The sequence below is a fragment of the Betta splendens genome, chromosome 13, assembly GCF_900634795.4.
Source record: "Betta splendens chromosome 13, fBetSpl5.4, whole genome shotgun sequence".
NCBI classification, from domain to species: Eukaryota; Metazoa; Chordata; class Actinopteri; order Anabantiformes; family Osphronemidae; genus Betta; species Betta splendens.
Window position 1 is genome coordinate 11,440,037 of NC_040893.2, and position 23,041 is coordinate 11,463,077.

General features: G+C 43.8%; 1 protein-coding gene across 1 annotated transcript in view; it reads left to right on the forward strand.

Moving 5' to 3' along the window:
* Positions 1 to 8,400: 8,400 nt before the first annotated feature.
* The window catches only part of sphkap (SPHK1 interactor, AKAP domain containing), a 58,812-nt gene continuing 44,171 nt past the window's right edge, over positions 8,401 to 23,041 (forward strand). The window contains exon 1 of the mRNA XM_055513715.1: positions 8,401 to 8,461. The gene's annotated coding sequence lies outside the window, so the exon portion shown is untranslated. The remainder of the gene's footprint in view (positions 8,462 to 23,041) is intronic.

Genomic DNA, 23,041 nt, shown 5'->3' on the forward strand with positions numbered 1-23,041 from the left:
TAGTCCTGCATCATTTGACTGCTTTGCCCTTGCAGTCATTAATCTATAATGCACATTAGCTTTAAGCTGATAAATACTGTACGTGACACAGCGACCTTGAGTGCGGGTTATTTTCTGTGTGTGTGAGTGTGTGTGTATCATATTGCTGGAGAATTCCGATTTTTCACACTGCATATTAAAGCTGTCTCTAATGTTAGTTCTCCCACCCATGCGCAAGATCATTTCCCAGAACATGTCCATCACCTTCCGGATTGAATGAGAATACGACTCAATAGCTTGATTGTGTTTGCACGGGAAATATAGGCGCACAATTTTGTAAGGACGCATGACTGTCTGTGGGCTTTCATAACATATCTTACTGGTTCTAATCCAACGTCCTATGAGGCCACAGGCCTGCAGAACTGACTGTGTTCTAAGAGCCGCTGTGTGTGTTGGTGTCTGCAGGGAACACGCTAAATAAAAAGCTATTCATTTTCCAGGTGAGTGTTGCAGTTAGCCCCCTGACAGGTCGCTCAGCCACACGGATGGAGAGCGGCTCGGAAAGCGAGAGCGGCGGGGAAGTGAGAGTGAGAGGGCGGAAAAACAGGAAGAGTCACCTTAGCTGAAGGGTTAATGGCGTCCGGCGGTCCTTCAGGGCAGATTACTCATCTCTTAACGAGCCCGCCGCATCGCCCCAGGCAACCCTCCATCACCGTCCCTCATCCCCCTTGACTCTCGCTTTACCACCAATCACAACTGATTGGTGTTCCTGGGTTTACACCCGCAGGTCCCAGTCTTCCAGCATTTCGTCAAACTTCATATGCATAAGAAATATATGGAAACTCACGCTGCTGATGAGGACTCAGAAAAAGCCCTGTGTTGTAAAAAAAGGTCAGATTTAAGAAAGTCATAGAAGGGTTGTAGAAACACAAATTCAGACGTTTATGGAGAGAACTTAATTATAGAAGACAACAGATAGGTCACGTCTGTATATATATGTAAAATTGAACTTGATATCACTAAAGTGGCAGTTTTGGAGCAACACAAGCACTGGGATTGAACACCTATATTACATTATTGCATTTAATGTAATAGATTACCTGACACTAGATACAGTATATTATTATTCGTAATTAATAATTATATCGCAAGTATCTACAGTAGCAGTATTGGCGCCGCTTCGGTCGTGACAAGTCGCTGTGAAAGTGAAACTCTTCATTTTACACAGAAGCGGGTTATTTTAATTGTTCTTTCATAATGTCACAACCTCTCTCTGCTTTAGATCTATAATTTTTTTAAATTTTAAAATTTCCTCAACAATGTGATGCTGCAACGTAGCTTCAAAGCTACCTGTCATTGTCCCTAGCATGTTTTGTTGCTAGCTAGCTTCTTAGCTAGCCTGAGCTAAGTGGCAGTGGCTAAAATACTGTAATTAGCCTGCTAATATGGCGTGTTTACTGTAGGCTGTTATTGATGGCTTTGAATGAGTTTGAATATTATTTAGTTCATTGTTCCCATTGCCCAAATGCTAATAGCTATATGCTACTGTAAGGAGGTAATATCAGTGGCTTTAGGGACGTACAGTGGATTTGAGTTGTCTTGCACTCGGTCTATTCACATACATTAATGGGCCCTTTTCACAGCAGACATTTCACTTGTCATGGGGGAAAGTACTGCTGGGTTTAATTGTGGATCAGTTCGAGCTGTTCCCCTAAGTTAGCCCACACAATAACAGGACCTGCTCTAAGTGGAACTAATTGCACCTGCTCTGTTCCTGCTATGACATGTCAAGGTGTCTGAGAAAAACACACATTATTCTTATTATTCATTTTAATGGGAACTCAGCATTTTCATCAGAGGGACATGTGGTCGTATTATAGCACGGCGCTCACTACCATCCACTACCAACCGTTTTAAAGTGAGACACTGAAGTTTAGAGGAAGCTGCTACAGCTTTCAACAGTAGTGAAAGATGCCTAGTTTGATTCTGCCCACATGGTGGAAAAAGCCCTGGCACATAGTAGCCTACAATGCCTCACAAGGTTTCTGGCATCATTCTGCGAGACTAATTTGATTTTCAGGTGGGAACTGAGTTACTGCTGTTCCCTAAACTCTGCTGTGCTGAGTCTGTGTTCGCTCGCAGGGTCAGAAACTAGACTCTAAACTTTATCATGACATGTCATTTGCATTGAAGTAAGGACTGGACCAGTTGATTGGTTGATTCATCATAATGATCTATGCGATTTCTTATTGATCAACTTCAGCTGATGGCCCTTTTACTCATAGTTCACTCTACACTGGAGCATTTCAGCCACATAAGCAAAGGGAAATGTTTGGAGTCGATCACTGCAACCACTGTATCTCACTGGGAATCGTTTTGCTGGAGCTCTGCTGTCCACTCCCTATTCTAGGTGCGTGTAGAGGCGAACCACTGGGGGATCTACTGTCTGTCTGACACACTGTGGACCTGCTGCATTACTTGTACATTGAATTGAAAGAAGCACTGTATTTGTGACGTGGACGTCTTTACTGTATGTGGTTGGACTTTTGTGGTTTTATTTTCTTACTGGCGTCACTGCTGTATGTAGAGTACTCTATCTCAATTGTCTTTGTGTATAGAACACGACTACCACCATGCGTTTCTGAATACAGGAACCACTTTCAGTGTGTCTGATCTGCACCACTACACTTTAGAAAGCACCAAGTGTTGTTGTGTTGCAATGATCTGTGTGCTTCTCATTTGGCATTTTGATTGATGGCTGGTTATTGTTGGTAACAAGACTGTGGTAATAGCTGTCTTTCAACACGTCTCAAGTGGGACCACTGATGAACAGTATCACCATGTTTGGTGATCTTTTTAGCCCGGGACGGCCTGGCATCGCACGCTCATCTCTGCATGACTAGCTGAAGGACTCTTAAAGTGATACTTCACCACTGTAAAGCAAATTGTGTTATAAATATTTTACATTTTATCAGCGAAAATGTGCAACAACATTCAACATTGATGGTCTGTGGTCTGTGGCCAGAGAAAACAGGGAAAACAAATGTGTTGTGGCTGAGTCATTATACAGAAAAGCAACATTTGTACAGTATACTAGCTTTACAAGTGAAGAATGATTTTTATTTAATATATTTTTGCAAGTTCAAACTCTTAAACCAAAAATGTGGATAGTCATCTATCTAAAGTATTGTTTTATTTTGCATTGGCATAGCTTGAGAACATTCTCTTTTGGGCACCCTGCATTTAGAGAAAGTACTGCTTTGGTATTTTATAATTGCACGTTGACCAGGATTCACTTTATTGTACTGACCTTAAGCAAGAACATAAAATAACTAGGAAGAGAAGAGCAGCACTATGGGTCCTGGCTTCCCTGCTGTGCTAAAGAGTGGTTCATCTGGGCCCATGTTTTATAAGGTTTATTGGGTTGGCTCCACGGAGACCAATGTGGGCTGACTCTGAGAAAGCATCTGGAACCGTAGACCCGGAGGGAATGCTGACAGCAAGGTTAAAAAGGGCCTCCCAAGGTCCAAGGACAACTCCAAATGTGGACGGAACACGGAATTGCCATCCAGAAATTAAAAACAGAGGAAAACGTTTCTGTAAAAACATCCACAAAATGTTGGCTTTTAAAGCTCCTTTAGTGTTTACAGCCACACGAACAACACCCGTGCTGTCAGTGTTTTTCTCCGAAGTGCAGATGTGACGCGACCTCCGCCTCCCTTCCATTAGCATGTAACTAACATGTTCCTCAAGGTTGTAACACATCGCTGCACAGTGGAGGCTTCATGAAACATGCATGAACCCGCTCATGGTCAAACATTCTCATGTACATAAGCGTCTGTAACCAAGATGCTTGTATTCCTCCCGCATCCAAACTACAGTATATAACGCTGCTACACGTAATATATGTTGAAAAAATGTAGGAGATCAAAACTTTTACTGTACCCTGTTTTTTATTTATGGTGAAGAAAGGGTGAAGAGTTTGTGGTGATACACGGTAAACTCCTTTGTAATAAACAGAAATAAACCGCCTGTGGATTTTAAAGTGAACTCTCACCTCCTCCGTGAAGGGACCGTGGTTGAACCTCTCTTTGCCTTTGGTTAAGTTCAGAGTTATTTAATGCCATTTTACAGTGAAAAGGATTTTATTCTTTGTCTAATACCTTCTGCTGTTATTTTTCTCCCCGAGCCCTGAAGCAACACGGTGACTCGTTTAGCTTTTTGGCTCGTGCTCTTCAGAGGTTCCTGTTTTACTCTTATTACTTACTGCGATGGAGGAGAACTCGCTTTAGCACCACTAAAAAAAAGAAATGGAAAATTGATTTGACAAACTGCATTCATTAACCCTTCGGCCCTCAACCCTCCCTGTCCCCATCTCTGTTACTGCAGGAACTAATATTAAAGATAATAATATTATAACATAATTGATTTTCTACAAAAAAACTCTTTACAGATATTAACAGGAATATTAAATTACTTGATTTATACCACTAGCTTTTAAAATACAATTTTCATTTAAAAAGAACCCTGAACCACAGGCCTTGTTAACACTACATACTATCACATTACATACTACAGTTACTGTATGTATCAGCGGTTTTGAAGCTTTTAATTGACTGGACTGAGACCAGACAGCCTTATTAGCGGGCACTTGCAAAGACTGTTTTTCAGCATTTTTCTCCCTCTCTCTCTCTCTCTGCGGCTGCTTCACCTGAACCTTTTGTCAAAAATCCAATTTTCCAATAATGGAGTCTGGCTTTGTGTTCGTATGATTTAACCACACAGCGCTTTATCAAACAATCTGTCATCTATTGTAAATTCAACCGTCTCATAAAAATTTGATTAGTTTTAAACAAAACTATAGTCACGTGGTACGTTTTGGGGGCAATCTAAATTTAAGAGAAATAGAGTCCAGGATTTGAAGGTTGGGTTCAGACATGTGCAGCACTGGGATGAATAAGGTCATAACTGTGGATCAGGCTATTACAGGCAAGCAGTCACGTTACACATGGCTGTCTTACAATTTATACTAAACACATCTTTCCTTTACTTCTTTACGTGTCTGAACCCAACCTACAAACTGCAAATGCTGCACAGTATATATAGAACAGTGTTCTCCCTTGTGACGTACCTACTGTAGCTTTAATAAATATGGCATTTCATTTATTGGTGTATGAGGATTTTAATGCACAAAGAGCAAAATGTGGTGCAGGACAATAAATCCTAAAACACAAGTCAGTAGTTGTGGACTTGGCTGGGAGTTCAAAAACAAACTTAGATTATATTGATGGTGGTGCATGCTCCTACTGGCTGCTTGATGGACTAGGAACATACACCACAGTACAAATAATCACTCACCTGCCCGCTCGTTTTCCATTATAAATCACTATGCCTGCTTTAATTAGCTTGTCAGCTTTAAACTTGGCAATCACCTCTGTCCAGTTCACGTCTTTCAAACAATTAGGCCTAAAGGTAATGCTCTTCTAATTCACCACACACGAGCCATTCGCCAGTCACCATTCCATTTATCTATCCAATTACCTTCACCTGTAGCGCGCCGCTTTCATCTTCCAAATGCTGCAGCTGAATGTGAATTAGACGTGGGGGCGGTTGCTGCTTATTAACTCGGCCGGCTAACGGGCAACGTGGCGAAACACCGCATGATCGTGATCGTGTTGGATGCTGCCGGTATTTGTTGCACTGCAAAGCTGAGGGAAAGTGTGTTGGGAAGAACTGCCCTTTTAATGTTCAAGTTCGTTTCTTGTGGTTAATGTACTGTGCTCTATGCTTAATCGTGTTGTTATCGCTGGTGTCCAGCCGTCCTGTTGGGTTGATTTTGCTCAGCTTTCCTTCCTGGCAGAATACAGGTGACGGTTCTATGGGAAAGGGCTGCAGCAAACTATTGTAATTTGATGATGAGGTTGAATTTCTGTTTTCCTTCAGATTGTTACTATGGAGGTTGACCCATGAGACACATTCCCCCCTGCTGCTGTCGCACGCGGTTCTTGTTTGTAATTATTTTACACATTACAAAGCGTTAGGTTGTTAACGTATTGATTTAATTGGAGGTGTAATGAAAAACGAGGCATAAATGCATCATGAGTCAACAAGGGGAACCAACGCTCAATTAATATCTCAACGTCGGGTACAATATGTTGTAGAGCGTGCGAGAAAATCGACTTTGACCTCAGCCACGGAAAACATGTTGTCTTCCACCCAGCAGGGAAGCAAATTGGAATAGACTACTTCTATACTGATAGACTAATCCATAAAAGGGGGATTTTTTCTTCACTTCAGAAAGAACTGACATCTTATCGGGGGTTTTCTTCTGCACTGACAAAGTGTTTACACTTTCGTGCCCTGAATTTATTCACGCTTGGTGCTGTTCTACCCTTAAAACAGCGAGAGACACTCTATCTTGTTCCTTGCCCCCAGCTGAATCCTGTGTTTGTGATAAAAAATGACACAAAGCAGTGCGGGCAGAACCAAATAATAAATGTTTTTTTTTTTTTTATCTGAATTTGGGTCAGTTTTGCAGAGGACGTTCAGTTTGACCGTATGATTAGCATTAGCGACACCACTTTCTGGCTCTGGCCTCTCATTCCTAACCGTGAATACTTTTCAGTCCGTTACTGTTGACCCAGATTTGCTTTTAATAAGCAGACTTGGCTGAACAACAGTTGAAATTTTCTTTTATGGGGAATATTAGCAGCAAATATCACGAACCACATCCGCACACAAAAGAGAAAACCAGAAAAACAAGTCATTTTCTCATCCATCACTGTTATGGAAACTGATCATAGGACCTGAGAAATGCACCTTCATCTGAAGGTCTGTGTACACTGGTTCCTTTTGTGTTTTTTTGCATTTGCTCCAGTTCAGTTTTGCTAGTTGAACATTTGCTGGTTAGATTCTTCCTGTAAAAACCCAAGCTTAGTGCTGAGTGTCAGACTTGGGCAGGCGGCGGACCCACATGCACAGCGCAGAGGCAAGGTGACAATTAACACAGGTTTTATTTTAGAAAACAGAGTCAGACGGTCCAGGTAATACACAGAGCTTGGTAATGCGGTACAGCAGGGAACAGGCAATCTCGAGTCCAGTAAGCAGGCAAGGTTCGGTAAACAGGAAATCTCGGTGACGGTGCAGGCAAGGGCTAAGCAAACTCACAGTCAGTTGTTCAGTCAAGGTTCTTTTCTCTGGCAACGGTAACAGACAAGGTTCAGGCAGGATTCGGCGGTCAAGGTAATCAGGATCGATACACGAGAAACTAGACATGAAACGCTGGAGAGAAGTATGGAACTAAACAATCTGGCGGGTTGAGTCTGTGCGAGGTGGATGCTATATACTGGTAGGTGATTACTTAATTACTGACAGGTGTGGATACTGAGAACTGGTAAGTGAACAGCTGACTGAAACAGGAAGTAACAAAATAGAACAGGACATGGCGTGAAACAGGACATGGCGTGAAACATGACACTGAGTCTTGCTCCCATTTTCTGGCCATTCCACCATCTAGGTTATCTCCATCCCTTTAGCTTTGGGCTTGTTGTGCTGTCACGCTGGCCTCTGTGTCAAGCACTAGTCCTGTTAGGAGCTCATCATACAGCCCACTAATCTACTTAGCATGTGTGCATGGCAGAGACTTTGTGTTCATTGGGATTGGCTTGACCTTGAGGAATACGCTATTGTTACATCCTTTTGGGCGATGGCCAACGTGGGAAACGTAACCTCTGCAGCTAATCGGTTGTTTGCCTTGGCCCTGTAAGATATGAAATCTGACTCTGTGACCTGGCTTATTTCGTTGCTCATCATATTGTGTTTTGATTTAAAAAGCAGACAGGGGCGACCACTGATTTACTACTGCCAGCAATAAAGACCTATTATTCATGGGTTTGGTGCATTCTGGTACAGTACAGAGTGTAGGACAGCTGACCATCAGAAAAGGTCAGAGTCACGTAGCTCAACCCCACAATAGCAAAATATATAAACAATGATTCCTTTACTATTACTGGTAAGTTGTGTCATATAGTGACGAGTGTTAAAATGCTTGTCAGTTTCTTGATTAAGGCAGTGTTATACAGTATTATACAAGTGAACCATAATGTCAAACACAACGTGGACCCTTACAAGCACTATAAGATAAAGGTTCCCACCACATAACAAGTCCCAATTTGACCCCTGTGTTGTGTGTGTGTAACCCTCCAGTGAACATTTGCTGCCTAGCACCCACACTACTCAGCGGGGATTAGACACACACACACACACACACACACACACACACACACACACACACACACACACACACACACACACACACACACACACACACACACACATAAGCTAAATACCCTCTGTCCTGAGTCGGAGTGAAAGGTTGTAGCAGTAGAGGCAGCAGGCGAGCAGGAGCTTTTAATTTTTTTAAGTGTGCTTTACAAAGAGAGAGGGAGCAGAGAGAGTGATGTGATCGACCCTCGTGGCTGTGGTGAGTGCTTTTGGACAACTTGTAATAATACCTGTTGCTCTTTGATGCCACCTCCGCTGTGAATATCAGCTATAGTCTAGATGACGGGCGGGTCATATGTGTGTGTGTGTGTGTGTGTGTGTGTGTGTGTGTGTGTGTGTGTGTGTGTGTGTGTGTGTGTGTGTGTGTGTGTGTGTGTGTGTGTGTGTGTGTGTGTGTCAGTTTGTGAACAAAGGTGCAATAGTTTGTTATGTTGCTGTTGCTGTTGCTGTTGCTGTTGTTGTTGTTGTGGTTGTTGTTGTTGTTGTTGTTGTTGTTGTTGTTGTTTTTGTTGTTGTTGACTTGAATGAAGTGACGGTGTGTCGTTTGTCACAGCGTCCACCAAACGCTGTGTAAATACAGTACAGTGGTTTCCTTGCATGCACAGTGCTAAGTGAGGTTTGCTGACTCAGAGGAACAGTCAGTGATGCTGAAGATTCACTCTCCCAACGTCTGTCTTTTGTTTGCTGCCACACGCCCACATTTATCAGTAGGAGAAGGCCGGAGTGGGAATTTTACAGCAGCTTACACCCAGAATGCATGAAACCTGAATGCTGTAGAAACCAAATGAGACCTCATGGCATCACACCTGTTATATACTGTATATACCTGTAATATGTTATTATGTGTCTTGTTTATTGTCACTTGACTGGTTTTTGCATCATTAGTGGTTTCACAGGTGTGACACAAGTTTAAAATTGATCCTGCTTTAATTCAGGATGTGTTTGTTTATATACCTTGTACGTGCTGGAAAGGTACCCTCATATCTCATAGTTATTGTTTGCACAATAAAAACAAGCCGTGCAAGCCACAGAGGTGATTCTCTTCACAGCTGCAGCATTACCACAAATTGTGGTTGGTGGACAGGCAGCCTGAGGGAACACAGCAAGGCTTCCCAGGGGAAGAGGCTTCAGCAGAGACAAAGAGCTGAGGGAGGCAGGAAAGGGAGCTGGGTGCAAACACCGAGCAGGCCAGAAGGTGGAGCATCATTATGAAAGTGTCAGGCAACATTACCTTCACAATTTATTTCACGTCATACAGCAGGTAGATGAAGGAATTTCTTCAGTTTTGTCACTATGATGCTATCAACTGCATTTTTTTCTTGCTTATTACTAATTATATGACAAAGCAAATGTGATATCCAGTGGACAATGGATGTGAGGTAGAGCTTGATGAGCATCAGGAGACACATCAGGGAATGAGAGGAAGTAATGGATGGATGTAATAGTGTTACTATAAAATGCTGATGCCAGTCAGAGTGGAATAACCAGGAAAATGGACGCCTCGGAAAAATTGAAATTCTTGAAGGTGAATTAGCAAAGTCGGGTACCTGCTGATGATACATTATACAGAACTTTTTGACATGCCTTTGACATTTGCATAACAAACCTGTTTAGCTACTGTACTGTGTGGCTGTGTGGCCCAAAAGATGAGCGGATACTTGGCTGATGGCTGCTGTAACTGTTGAGCACAAAGAGGCATTACAGTATGGAGGAGCTAACTGGATTAATGTAAGTCAGTTTAACTGGCTTACTAGAGCATCACGGGAGGAAACGCTGACTGCTTTTTCTCCTTCTCAGCCTTTCACTTTAGAAAAACACGTTTGACTCATGAAGGTCTGCTGAGGGCGCGATCTGTTGAACTGATCGATACTGTGCAAAGAAAACAATATGAGCAAGCAGACGGTATCACAACAAAGCACGCTGAGGTGAGAATAGAGGTCTGGAAGTCCGTAGTAACCGCTCAGATTGTTGTTGTTAAAGTAACTGTGTGGAAAGAAACAGACAAATCTATTTGTCTGCAGAGCCGGTGGAATAAATATGACAAATGATTTTCTGTATGAGGAAGAAAAAGATTGATTGGCCTTTACCCAACTTTCTCTACACATCGGCAGCCGGGGAGAATAGAGTGGAGAGAATTATTCAGGGCCAAAGGATCACGGTGTTCACTTCAGACTGGCAGACTTATTCCTGTGATCTCTATCCAAGCGCGGCTAGCTTAATTTGCAGCCTCAGTGCCGCTTTAGCAAAGCGCCGTAGCGCACGCGCACACCAACGCGAGCCCGCGTGCGTCATCTCACACCTCACGTCACGTCTGAAGCGTGCACATGCACAATCACACCCACTAATTCAATTAAGTACGATGCTATAATTGGTTGACTTTGATTTCTACTTTACACCTAAAGATATTGTGACAACCTGTTCATAACCGTGATGACTGGCTGCTGTTCAGACCAAGGTATTTCTTGACTTTGATGACATTTTCAATTTCATGTGATTTGTTCACCATTTATTTACAAGTGGCTCATAAGTCTAACTTTACCTTAAATTGCAAGAGTTATTTAAAGCATCGAGTTTTCCTTCCACGTTGAATATGGGCATTTGCACATTATGATCTTGTTTATGAGATAAAATGAGGCGCTTCACCTCAGGGTTCAGCTGAGTTAATGTGTCTGTCAGTGAAGCCGTCACTGTCTGTTCCCTTTGTGCTGTCACTATTCATGCTAGTCTCCTAATCTGTGGCTGTCACATAGCTGACGAAAGGCTGAATCTGCTCCGTCTCACTGAAAGGCAGCACGTCTTCACACGTTTCTGCCCTTTGTGGCTGCTGCTTCTCAACACAACGCATTTTGTGTAACTGCTTTGCCATAGATGCCCCCCCCCACTCCAGATAACCCACATGTCCGATACACCGTCCTCTGCATGTTTGATCAATGTGGCGACTTTATCACTATGCCCTACAAAGACGAACCTGGCAACAAAACCTACAGCACAAATGCTTGGTGTCGTAACTAGTCATTGCTCTAATCTTTGCAGGAAATGCTAATGCACAAGTAGCCTAATGAACACCCTGGCGCAATTATGGAGTTTGACAAATAACCGAGTCGGCCAATAACACGCTGCTGTGCAGGGAAACAGAACGCGGATCTCAGGAACAATGGCTGGAGAACAATGGCTCCAACATCACCCGGCCAATCCCGCCGGCCAATTTTTGCCCCCTGCTGCAGCGGTCTTTATTGTTCTCGACAATGGGGCTTAATGATAACACAACACAACAACAGAGGACTCTTTTCATCTCTGGACTGCTTTGTGTTTCCCTGTTTTCAAGTCGGACTGTCAATGCTCTCTTCAGGCTTCTCTCTATCATTTCTCTTTCTGGTTACCTATTTTTCCTTGCAGCCATGTGTGTGTGTGTGTGTGTGTGTGTGTGTGTGTGTGTGTGTGTGTGTGTGTGTGTGTGTGTGTGTGTGTGTGTGTGTGTGTGTGTGTGTGTGTGTGTGTGTCGGGGGGGGGACTGCTAACTTATTCAAATTCCTGGCACAAAGTGTTGCCACCAGCGAGCACAACTGTAGAAACATTTTGAGTGTTTATTAATAGAGCAGAGCAGAGGTCAGAACAGTCGAACAGCTCGCTGTATTGATCCACACAGCCTCATATGCATTTAACCTGTAACACAAGCAGAATATTGCTCTTCATCATTTAATCACTGTCAACTACTATTGAAGCGTATTATATGCTGAGGGTGTCTGCTTTCGTCGTATAAAATCCCATAGGTTGATTTTGTTTACTATCTTACAAGAGAAAACTATTTTATTGCACAACTCTGATGATTCTGCCTCCTCCAGTTGTGATTATTTGTTTGTGGTTTAGCAGCCAGTGATGGAACCACGACAAGCCAACTGAGATAAGCAGCATTCCAGATGCTAAAAAATTGATGGCTGAAGGGAGTGTTGTTACCGCAACGGGGGAGCTCACGCATCGCTCCAATGTATTTTGGTGTTTTTGAAAAGGAGAATCTCGCACAACAACCCAGTTTAAAGCGGCTTTAATATCGGTGATTTGAGTATTTGTTTATCAGAGCTCCCTTTATGGAGTAGAACGTGAGCCTCTGTTTGTAATTGGAAGGCAATTCTGAGTGCGGACTACCCCGCAGCCAAATGGTGAGACCACTGCATGTGTGTGGAAGCTGTGTTGGTCTCATTAAAGCAATATGAAACTCTGAAGATGCTCTGAATACTTGTGACTGAGACTGGAGCTGTCTCAGTGTTGGTAATGATTTACTGTAGTGCTGGTCCTGCTTTTTAATGAAAGCTGGTTTTTAGATTGATTATTTGAAGATAATTGTTAATGTATGGTGTTGACACAGTCTGTACAAAATATACTGAGTACATAATATACTAAGTAGTAAATATCCCAAGCGTGTGAAGAAGTAAAGTGAAACTATATTGATGATCTGATTTACATTCATCACCTTTCCTCATGTTTGTGTGATTCACGTGTATGAACACACTGTTCTGGCAATATGGGAGGAAATAACAGAAGCGCTTAGAGGTGAAATGATCCTTCGCAGGGCCATCCATCACGTATTCAGCCACAGATGGGTGAGCAGGCGTGTGCGCGGCGCTTTGCACGCATGTCAGCAACATCTGCGGCGTAAGTGTTGGTGCGTGAATGCTCGTGTTGCGGTGGACGGAGGGGCTGAGGTTGTGCAGGAGGCTGTCGGCAGCGTGATGAGGACCCAGCGGTTTAACAGATGACATTCTCCAAAGTGCAGCGGGTTGGACAGACAGGAACAAACACACAGCGGCCCGGGCATGCTAATGAGGCATGGGCCTAATTGTTGTTAGATCAGTAATGTGCGGTGTTAATGTCTGTGTGTCAAAAATAGTATGCAGTAATGATGAGGGAAATGGTGTGTGTGTGTGTGTGTGTGTGTGTGTGTGTGTGTGTGTGTGTGTGTGTGTGTGTGTGTGTGTGTGTGTGTGTGTGTGTGTGTGTGTGTGTGTGTGTGTGTGTGTGTGCGCGCGCGCTCACATGGTGGAGACTGAAACCCATTTACACACTCACGCCGTTGGGGCAACATGGCTCCTGTGAGGACGACATGCTGGACCCCACCATGAAGAAGTAACGTGAAGTCAGGCAGCTGCAAACAGCAGCAACAGGAAATGACAGGTCAATTAGCAAAGTGTTTATTTTACATTAGCTACTTTCAATTCAACATGTAAATATAGTACAGTGTGTTCTTCTTAAATACACTGTAATAAACATATTCATACTAGTACAAGGACAATATTTAACCTTAAACAGCTATCTTAAAATTCAGCATCAAACGAAAACATGTTGACAAAAGTAAAAGTGTGTCAGAATGCAAAAAATGTGGGGAGGGGGGGAAAGGGGGGCTGTGTGCTAAGAAACGTGAACAAGAAGAGGAGTCTGAAAGTGTCTGTGGAAGGAGGGTGTAGTCAGCGCAGAGATGTCCTGGTAGTAATCCGTTTAGAGGAGGGGAGGGGGGACTGCTGGGGTGTTGTTTTCACTTTGAAGAGATTTTTTTTCCACCATAAATTACCATAGATTCTGTTAAATTGGATGTTTGTTTTGCAGTGCTAAGATTAGTCTGAGCTAATCGGCTGTTGCTCTCCGAAGCACAGCAGGACACTCGTCTGTGCTGGTTCATGTAACGCTGCCATTTAATAATAAGGGGTGTTTTACTGTTTGGGCCAGTTGGTCCCAGCCTCTTAAATATCAAGCTTGGTGGCTTAACACTATTGAATGTTATGCATTATGCAGAGAAGTTAAAATGCCACCTTTTTCACCCCTGGCCTGCTGCAGAAATATACAATATTATAGTATATTACAGAAAACTAGTTCATACAGGTCTCTGTATGACGCTTGGTAATGGAAATGTGGGGGACAAGTCGTCTGTAGATGTCATTTGTGACAGTAGCTCAGCAGTGTTGATATTCATCCTGCTGTTTTATTAAGGTCCTTTTTCACTGGAAGAAAAGCCTGTCCTCCTAATGCTCAGAAGAAGAAGGAGAAGATAAGAACTAACTAGACCAGGCATCACTGGAACGCTAACGCTCCAAACCATTAAACACCAGTGTAAACGCATCCACACTGTGCTCAAGCATTTCCCAGCTATCTCCAGTTTTCCTCACAGCCCTCCTGTCTCCCCGTGACCTTCCTCTTTGTCTTTCACAGCCTCTTTTTGCGCCGGAGGGTGCGTGCGTGCGCATTGCTCTGCCAAAATGACTGTGAAAATGATAATTTTGCGAGTTGGCAGCGTGGAAACAAACGTATGGGAGTCGATGCCGGCGCCTGAACCTCAGCAGTGGCTGCTGAGTGGAGTGCGGCCTTATCTCGGTCGGACAAGGAGCCTCTGGATCCCCTGGCTCATCACCCAGTAGCTGATTACCTTTTCATTGTTCCCTAGTACTCTGAAGAGTCTGGACTGATCAAAGTGATGGAAGTGCTGAGTGTCTGAACCATCCAAAGGAACATACTGTAAATATTGTATGTATTGTATTGTAACAGGACACTTACTGTAGGTACAGTCATTTGCTGACTCATACAAAATGCCAGGTCTGCTTTTTTAGAAAGACCTATGAGGTGAATTAGGTTTTCCCCATTTCCCCATAATGGTAGAAACCTATTATGGGAAACTAGTATGAAATGCACTGTACAGTATATTTCCCAGACTGATTCACCTGCATCATAGCCTGCAGAGGGTCTGCATCACATTTTGTAAACCCAGCCCAACTGCAGACACGGACAGCAGGTGAATGTGCTGAGGGGCGTCTCTGCTCCCGGTCATTAGCTCAGTTTGTCAGTGAGAGAGAAACACGATCGAGCCGCTCTCAGCCTCTATGTTCCCCAGTCCCTTTACACTTGACCAGTGCGCCTCGCTTTCGCCTCTCCTTCAGTGGCACGATTGGATTTTTAATCTCGTTCCGGCCAGAGCGTTCCGGCCGCTCGTGACCGGCTGCTTCTAAACATCTTGCATTAGTAAAGGTCGCGGCCCCTGCGTTGACGTCAGGTTGCTGCTGCGTGGGGCGCCTCCTGCCACAGTCTCTCATCCCTGTCACCACCTCTTGTGATGATGCCCTCACACTCTCACCTTGTCTCTGGGTTAATTATATATGTATGACTGGGAGGCACTTGACTCTGAGGGTACGGGTTGGACTGGTGGGATTCTACCTCGTACTATGTTTTTGGCTCGGTGCTGATTTAAACACAGACCTAAATAGAGATAAGATGAATGCAAGTGCAAAATCAGGAATGCAAATGTATCTAAGCTATTTCCCTGTCCACAAGCGTTCCAACAATTTAGTTCTGATTCAGCTCTCATATATTTGTTAATTAAGTGATTCATCATTTGGTCCATTAAATAATGAAACATGCTGTAAATTGTTTCTATTTCAAAGGCCTTGTTTTACCAGGCGGTTCTAACGTACAGTAGCAACACTGGTCGCTGTCAGGATACGGCTGTAAAGCCGATGCTCAAGCATGACTGTAGCAAAGTGTCATCAACAAGACAACAAGGCGGCTGCTGCACGGCTAATGGCGGGACAGGACGTCAGTTATCTCTGTCAAATGCAATTGTCTCCTTCCAGCGCCGTCTCCGGGCTGCAGCGGCGTCCTGTTCCACACAATGCGGTTCATTTCTCCGGCTCCAGTAGGTCAACGGCGCCCAAGCTCCCGCACGGCGGGACCAATTCTTGTAATAGATTTGTCGTTCGGTCACAGCTGAAATAGGAGAAAGGTGTGCTTGTTATTATTACGCTAGGACACGACCCGCTTCTTTCTTTCTCACATTTTTCGTCCACTAACCTAATTCTTAACGTACAACAAATCACAAATGTGTTGTGGGAACAGTTTTCCCTGATTAATGAAAAAAGTACTGAATAATTTTTCAGTTTTCTATAAAAGTTACCTGGATGCTCCTTACAACTTAACTTAAATTGGAAATTAAACTGAAGGGGTCAATTTGAAGTTCACTTGTTTTACTGTATGCACCCTCGCTGCAGAGGCAGCTCTAATATAGATTTTATACATTTTACACAGAACTTCACAGGAGGTTATGGCTTTAACTCTTTTGGTTCCATTAATTGACGATGTCTCTCTCTCTCCTTGTGAGAGGTGCGTACACTTAAGTAAAGCAGATGAGAATTAGGAGTGCGCTGTGAAGTAATGTTCATCTGTCTTCGCGCTTGCACTCAGCAGAGCAAGACTTCATTCCCAGTGGATCCTTATTGCAGATTGTGATACTTTATTTTCGTGGCCCCGCACCTAAAGTAATCAGAGACGCTGTGAAAATGGCTCCAGAGACGTTGATCGTCTTGGGGATTTAAACGTGTTAATTCCTTTCCTCGTGTCAAAGAAGGAAAGGTTTGTCTGAATAAAGAAGTTTGAATGAGGGAAATTCAGAAAGAGGAGCAGTTTTTCCTTTTTTTTTGTTTTGATAAAGTGAGTGATTGACATAGAAATTGGAAAAATATACACTTTAATCAATTGAGATTTTTTTAAATTACTTTCAGTCAGCAACATTAGGACCATCAGCATAATGTTGACGCGAGGTCCTAATCCTTCTCTGGAAACGATGTAAAGCGTCATGTTAGTCGGGCCGCTTTATTGGACGAGATAATCGCCTTCTACTGTGTGTGCGCTGCTGACAGGTAATTTAAATGTTACACGTCACGCGGCTTCCTTTGCTGCATGCGCTGACATTTCAAGTCTGACAAACTGCCTCAGTTATTGGTGTGTTCAGTCGTGACATGAAGAAATATGAGCAATAAGTCGACGCTGTCTCTCGTGTTGATTGTTGCTGGAAAGGGGTCTGATTGAAACCATGTTAGCAGTGAATTAATGACTACATCCCCACAGTAAATGCCATGTTTTCTGTGTCTTTTTGGGGGGGGGTGCGTTTGATTTACAGTTTGCCACCGGTGTCATTCGACAGACGTGATTTATTGATCGCTTTTTGTAAACGTCACAGGTTTGTGAAGCAGCGCTTTTCTCAGACCAGCTGAGTTACGGAATCTGCGATGACTTGAAACGGGCGTGAACGAGACAAATAAAAGAGATAATGAGTGAGTGTGTGGAGAGTCTGATTGGACCTGTCACTATGTTAATCCTGCCGCGGAGCGCCGCCGATCATTAATATGCACCGTGGAGCAACGTGACAAAAGGCCATAGCTGAGGCAATTTCATTTCCTAAGCAAGGCCTCTGAGGAGTTCATTTCAAATGCCCTCCAACCACGTCTCCGTCTGAATTGCTTTTGTGGGGAAGTGGCAGTGTGATTGAGGAAGAAATAACATTTCCGACTTGCCACCACTTAAAAGGCAGAAATGACGCAGCAACGCCGAAAATATAAAATGTCATGAATACATGATTTCCTGCCTCGGTTTGTAGTCGGATCTCTGTAAACTCAGTGTTTCTGCTCGACGGAGGAGATCGTCCTGTCTCCCCAACAAGTCATGGGGCTCAGATGAAGGCGTTTATGTGTTGGAGTTTCGCTCAGCAGATAATCACACATTTACACAATGCAGCTTCTGACACTGGATGAAATGAAAATACACATGTGCTTTGTTATTCCCCCAGTAGTGGCTGACAGACAGAATCAATCCAAGATCTACATTCACATTCATTCAGGATGCTCGTACCACAAAGGAGGCAAAATTAGAGTCAGTGGAAATAAAATGGGCAGTCGCTCTGACAGGGAAACGATCAGACGCTTCAGAGAAACAAGCAGTAGCCTTGAATTTAAGTTTTGAGTGAAATGCTGTCTGTTCCTCTTTTACTGTAATGACCACAGTGTAGCGTTTACAATTTCCAGCGTGTTCAGTCCTAATATTCGTATGCAGCAGCAATGAACACCTGTCACAGGCGTCAGCCGGCAAAAGGGAATGCTGTTTCTGTGCTTTCCTTTTTTTTTTCCCGGGGCAACGAGGGCGTCGGAGGAAAAAGCAAATCAAAAGCCTTGTCTTTTTAGTATGAGGTCAGAATGGGCTTTTCTCCTCTCCCGGTGGATCCCGCATCTCTCTGAGGAACAAAGGAAACAACAAACACTCTTGCCAGGGTGACTCACCAGGCTTTAAAAGCCCCCCCCCCCTCCATCCCCTTCCTCACTACGTAAGTAATGGTGCTGCCTCCCTGCTGACTGGAGGCATTGACTTGAGTGTCCTGAGGTGAGGCCGTCATCTGTCACAGGAACAGGGAGCTTTAGTATATAGGCAATATTTACCCATGGAGAAAGCCCTGCTTCACTTCTACACTGTAATGCAGCTCAATCCTTTTAATATACTGGAAAAGTGACGCATACTATTAAATCCAGGTGGACCAAGGTCAAAGTTACAGTCTATGACACGAGTTGGGATTTTTGGTTGTTCCAGCTTGTGCTTCATAACTGATGACCTCAGCCTGAAGGTGGAGCGTCTTCAGAGGCTCATATGTTCCAAAGATCCCCTGCAGATTGCTTATTTCACAGCCCATGTGTGATTTCAGCGAGGCCCTCAGGAGTAAAGGGGCTGATGCTAAATGCAGCTGGCTCCCCATCCTATGCTAATGCTGCCCTTTCTCTGGCTCCATCGCCTCCTTGAGCACACCCCAGGCATGGAAAATATTAATAGTCGGAGTTAAAAATAGCATCAGATGAGATGTAACTCTTTCAACCTCAAATGTACTGATCTTATGCATTTTATGGGAGGATGTGAGAAGGTTCAAAAGTAGCTGTGAAGTTATTTTGAGTCACTTTGTCTACTCAAAAAATTAATAAAGTAAAAATAAGATGGACCGCAGAGACGTGGTTTGCAAGAGCTCCACTGTCGTTCAGCATCAAAATACCGTGGAGATAATCTGAACTTTTGATTTAAAAACGTATTATTTTGTGCATGAAGTGGCTTGAAATGCTTGAAAGCTGAAGAAGTCAGACCAAAAAGCTAAAGAGCAGCACGGGACGCTGTGAGAATTGCACTTCACGCAAAGTGAGAGTGCTCCACTCAGGATAAGTGTGATTTCATTGCGGCTGTGGGGGGTTAACTACGGTGACACATGCAGCAGCACACGGTATGTGGCTGAAAAAGCAAAGCAGGACGCTCAGATGAGCTGAAGGGGACGGCGACTATTAGCTTAGATTTTAGGAAACTGCAAATAGCTGCTTTAGTTTCTCCCATAAAGACTGGAGGTGCTGATTAAGGAGGAGAACACGTTTCCAAACCCATCATTTTCTTTCCTTTGAGAAAAAGGCAAGTAACTGTACAATTCACGTCTGGCAGGGAAGGAAACGTATTTTAATTGAAACGTATGTCTTCGTGTTTTTATTGCAGTAAATGACATCCTGTAAATGAGACTTTTCCCAGCAGTGCGCGGTTAAAGGTCAGTGGAATCAAAGCGGTTCGTCTCACCTTCGTCTTCACGCCAGCCGCCTCCTCCATCGTTCCCTCATCAGCCGCCGCTCCCAGCGCAAAACCACTCTCTTGATTGTAATTGTTCTTTATGCTCTTTCAACCTCACTCGCGCTCTAATGGAACAGCTCGTTGTGGCAAATTGCAGTGTGAGAATCTGTCAAAAAAAAGAAAAAAAAAAAAACGGAGCCAGTGTGAAAACATATTTGCGGTTCTCAAGACGACTCTTTTTATTTATTAATAAAGGATTGTATCCAATATTATTACACAGTCACGTCATGACAAGTGATGCTGACCAGAGATTATCGCATTTACATGCATTTCAGCCCACTAGGTGCTAATAGCAGGCTAGTCTGTGTGTGTGTCTGCACAGTGCTCCGTTCGCTCTTTATCCACGCGGCAGCCGTTAAAGCGACAGGTGCTGTGATGTCCCATCGGCTCCTTTATTGCCTCCTAGAGCCGCAGTGATGCCTCTGTGCTGCCTGTGCTCCGTCCTCCCCGCTAACATGCTCACACCGACAATGTGAACGCGCTGATGTTCAACCGCTTCACTTTCAAAGCATTCGCTCACATGCTATTATGTTCTAACTATGCAAGTTATGGCAGCGAGTACAAGCTTTGTATCAGGGTGTTGAAGTTACAGCTAAACCTTATCGATTCTGCAACGTGGTTCATAAACAGAAACGTAGGCGTCACACTTCAAAGTGATGCGTGAGGAATGAGCTGATGTTGTGGCCCCACTTCTGACTTTCCAATTAAAGTGAAGGGTTCAGGCTGGAAGTTCTCATTCAGAGGAGAAGTGGCGTGAAGCTTAGTTTAGGGCTGAGGTTATACTGTCTGACTGCAGCTGTAACGGCTTCTGATGGCAAACAAATTAACCCCCCCCCCCCTTGCTTCAAATGCACAGTAAAAGAGGGAACCGTCCACGCTGAAGCCTTCATGGCGCCTCACAGTCGTCCACCGCCGCGGATGCGTCCTGACAAAGCTCCATTTCACAGTTGTGAAAGTGACAGGAGCTACTCTTAAAACACCCGGGGTCTCAGTGCACCTGTGAATGAATGCAGCTCTTCTTTTCACAAGTTGTGGATGTGGATCAATTTAATAAATCATATCATACATCAATATTGATTGGTGCTTGTGTATTAAACTTCACTAACAATTAAATAATTAATTAATTCATTAATTTAATTAATTTTCTTTCCACAATTGTTCCTATTATGTTAAAGCTGTTGACAAGCTGAGTGAATGTGTTCCTGTGAGCAGCAGCAGCAGCAGCAGCGGCAGAGCCGATTCCTCCGCCTCATGGCTCCGTGTAGTTTGACGTTCGCCGTGTTTCGCGACCCCGGCGTTACAGGACGTCCAGTCCTGCGCGTGGACGGGTCAGGTGGAGCGTAAATGAAGTTGTCTCCCCTTCTCCCCGTGCTGCCGCCTCTTGAGGGGGGCACGTCGAACAGCCACGTGATCCGAGCATATGCTTCGTTTTCACCATTAACCGTAATTGGCTGCCAGGCTTCCCGCGGAGCAGCTTGTGGCGACAAACATTCTTCTGCCGCGAGCGCCGCAGACAGATGGTCTCTCCTTCTCCCTCCGCATCTGCCCATCGCTGCCGTCTGAGCCCTTTCCCTGCGTCTGCCGCTCCAAGTGCCGCTAAGATAATCGGGCTTCAGCACATGATGACAATAAACGGGGCTGATTATGGGATGTGGCGCGCGTGGTGATGATAATCGGGCCTGTGAAGACGGCCATTTGTCTGACGGGGAGGTTCGATCGGAGCGTTGGCGCCGCGCAGCCGTCTGGTGCCCTTTGGTCTGTGGCAGGAACAGCTGTGTGAACAATATTAATATTAATTGGAACAACTCAAGTTAATGACGTCTGGAGCGCAGTGTTGTTACAAATGAGTCCCTAATTATTTGGACAGTGGGAGTTTTCATCGCTGCACCACAGCCTGTCTGGGGTCGTTTAAAACACACGCTCGCTTCCATTTCAGCCGCTTCCATTCAGACCTGCTTTGCAGATGGGAAAATGCGCCTCTGTAGTGGAGCACAGACACCACTTGAGATGCCGGTGACAGTTTTTGCTCCCCAGCCAAATGCTGGCAATCGATGAGTCAACCACGATACAGAAATAGGTGAGTTTTTCAGGGCTGTGTTTTTTTTTTTCTTCTCCGTCTCTCTTGTGTCACACATCTTGGTTGTGCTATGTTCCCTGCAGGCCAAACACAACTGATCCACTGTCATCATGCATGCGGAGAATAGAGGGGTTCTATTACTTTTAATGAACATTTACGGCCCAGTTCTGTTCAATCACGCCAACATTTATAGCTTCGTTGGAATCTGTAATCAGGTCTCTACATACAGTTCTCAGCTGCTGATGGTGTAATTTCGCTGGGTTAACGCTCTGTTGCAGATGGAGCAAAGTGCTGATGGACAGTAGAACGGCAAAATATACAGTAGAAGGAGCAGAAAGGCCTTTAAACCTTAGCATGGGCGTACTGTATTAAGAAACTACAAACACCCAGTCGCTGCTTGACGGTCGCCCATAAACATGCAAAATTACAATACGTTTAAAATCCTTAGACCAAAATTAAAACTGTTGGTGTCAGAATTTCAGATTTCTCTAATATTGTAGTTCATGGATGGAAGCAGGTTTTGGATAAAGGCCACAAGTGTTATGTTGTGGATGCATATGCATTTAAAATGTGTGTAGGAAAATCTTTATACTACAGATAAATGTTCAATATAAATAATAGTAATATAAATCAATATTTAATGTAAAGTGTGAAAAACGTTTTAGTTATTGGATTTTTGTTCACATTTTAATACTGTATATTACATTATCAAGATAATTTTGATTTTTTTATCTTGTAACATTATTATGAATATAAAAATAACACATGAACGATTCTTGGCCAGCTGGGAATAATTGCATTAAGGTGTCAGGGACAAGGTTCCTCCATCAGGGTCACCTTTCCCTTCACGCTTAACTGATATTGATGTGACACTGGGATCATGTAACAGCTAAATGGAATGGAATGGAGGAAACTTGGTGTCTACATTTTTAGCTGTTTCCTTGAAATTTGCTTGAATACATATAAATGTACATTGAGCTGCTGCAGCTCAGACAAAAACGGCATTAATGACGCATCACTGTAATTAGTGCGTTTGTGCATCTATTCACATGTCTCTGTCTTCTCTGACTTCGTGGTCCTTTTCTCCTCGCACGCCCACGTTGCCCTTCCTCCCTCTCCTCTTACAACCTGTCATCGGAGCCGTCCCTAATTACCGCAGTTAATTACACAGAATTTTCAGAGTCCAAATGGATTTGATCTTCACTGACCCACACGTTATTTAAATGGAAAAAATACATGAAGGGAGAGCAT